Here is a 2,500-nt window from a genome sequence, read left to right on the forward strand (position 1 = left end):
CACACACAGACACACACAGACACACACACACACACACAGACACACACACAGACACAGACACACACACAGACATACAGACACACACACACAGACACACAGACACACACACACAGACACACACACACAGTGACTGACGGCAGCTCAGTGGGCAGTAAATGGTTAAATGTGTTCAGGCTAATTGAATCAGTGTAATATGAATCGATCCTGCAGTGAAGGTGTAATCGATCAGCTGAAGCAGGATTTATGATGTAATCTGAACGTGTTATAAATCAGTGTAATCCTCCAGGCGACCGCACTTCCTGCGTGGCGGATCAGTCCTGATGTATGAGTGACAGGCGCCTGTCGGCAGAAACACCCCACGGCGGCGAGAAGGAGATGTTTCAATTATCTAAATGAGTCACTTGATCTGCTGACAGGATCCATACAGAGCGGAGAATGAAGAGACACAGAGAGAGACGAGAGCCGAGCGGCGGCTGGACCAGGACGCCACGAGCAGAGTGCTCACTCAGACCACAAATATTACTACACAAGACACACACTGATCCACTTTTAGACAGTGTGTGGTTACTGTGCATCATCAGTGTGTGTGTGTCTAATGACTGAGAGAAACACACTGAATGAATGGAGGGTAATGGCAGCAGAGACAAGACTGAGAGGATGAAAGACGTCTGGAGGAACAGATGGAGAAGAGGAAGAGGAAGAGGAAGAGGAAGAGGAAGAGGAAGAGGAAGAGGAGTGAGTCCTCTGATCCTCCACCTCTGTATTTACAATCTTCACCTGTTTCCTGCTGTCATCACACACACACACACACAGAGACACACACACACAGACACACACACAGACACAGAGACACACACACACAGACACACACACAGACACACACACAGACACACACACTGACACACAGACACACACAGACACACAGACACACACAGACACAGAGACACACACACACAGACACTGACACACACACAGACACAGACACAGAGACACACACACACAGACACACACACTGACACACAGACACACACAGACACACAGACACACACTGACACACACAGACACACACACACACAGACACACACACTGACACAGACACAGAGACACACACACAGACACACACACTGACACACAGACACACACTGACACACACAGACACACACACTGACACACAGACACACAACCTGACACACACAGACACACACACACATTGACACACAGACACACAGACTGACACACAGACACACACTGACACACACAGACACACACACACAGACACACAGACACACACACTGACACACAGACACACACTGACACACACAGACACACACACTGACACACAGACACACACAGACACACACAGACACACACACACAGCAGATGTTTCTCTGTAAGCAGCTTAGTTCAGAATGAATCAGCTGATTCATGTCAGGCTGAGGCGCCGTGCTGCCTTCACTGCAGCTCAGAGTTTAGACTGTTAGAGGACGTCAGCAGCAGCAGCAGCGGAGCTCCCAGGGGACGGTGCCGGCCCCCTCCTCTTCACCCTTCACACCTCAAAGACTAAGGAGCTGGTCATCGACTTCAGGAAGTCCAGCCCACAACCACGTCCAGTGACCGTCAGGGACGAAGAGGTGGAGACTGTAGGCAACTACAAGTACCTGGGGTTGTGGCTGGACAACAAGCTGGACTGGACCTGCTACAGATCACCTGTACAAGAAGGGTTCCCTTCCCGAATCACTGCCTCCATCCTCTGTGTGTCACAGTGCTCCCTTTATGATGTCACAGAGCGGCATCCAATCAGAACCTACAGAACTGACCTTCCAGAAAACACACTTTGACAGACCAGTGGAGCCTCTGGCCAATCAGCTGCCTGCAGCTGAGGTCATCACAGAGACACTTCCTGTGATGTCAGAGAGCACAGGGAAAATCCAGAAGAAGAGTCTTGATAATCAGAGCCTCCGGGTAACGAGGCTGCGCTCGTTAGCGAGGGTCTGCATGAGCTCACCTCCCCTAACAAGCTAATGGGAGCCATTACAATGAGCCACTGTCCAATTAGACGCAACCTCTGCGCTGAGGTCAGAGAGCAGAGCATCATGGGAGAGAGCAGGAGGTATGCAGACACACACATGATCAATACCCACAATTATCAAGCAGAGCTGTTGGGGCAGGTCAGCGGTTCCCATGGTTACCCAGACGATGCTCCATGTGGCCGGCAGTGAGGTTTGTTTTCATTTCATCTTATTAAATCTCGTCCTCACGGTCACAGACAGGATTTATCATCACTCAGACGTCTGCTGTGCAACCCACCGCCTCCTCCATCCCTCCATCCCTCCATCCCTCCATCCTCTCCTCCTCTTCTGCTCCAGCTCCGTGACTCTGGCTAATCTCTGAAAATCCCAGCAGCCTAAAAGCTTTGCTGGCAGCGGGGCGAGGCGTAGCTGCTGCCAGAGCTCTCCATAAGTGACAAACAGTAATTAACCAACAGTAAATGCAGTAAACA

At 50.8% G+C, this 2,500-nt stretch overlaps 1 protein-coding gene across 5 annotated transcripts in view; it reads right to left on the reverse strand.

Annotated features, from left to right (window-relative positions):
- LOC114448680 (semaphorin-6D-like) overlaps positions 1-2,500 on the reverse strand; it is a 34,600-nt gene that overhangs the window by 20,444 nt on the left and 11,656 nt on the right. The window lies entirely within an intron of this gene.

The sequence above is a fragment of the Parambassis ranga genome, chromosome 2 (genome assembly GCF_900634625.1).
Source record: "Parambassis ranga chromosome 2, fParRan2.1, whole genome shotgun sequence".
Lineage (NCBI taxonomy): Eukaryota > Metazoa > Chordata > Actinopteri > Ambassidae > Parambassis > Parambassis ranga.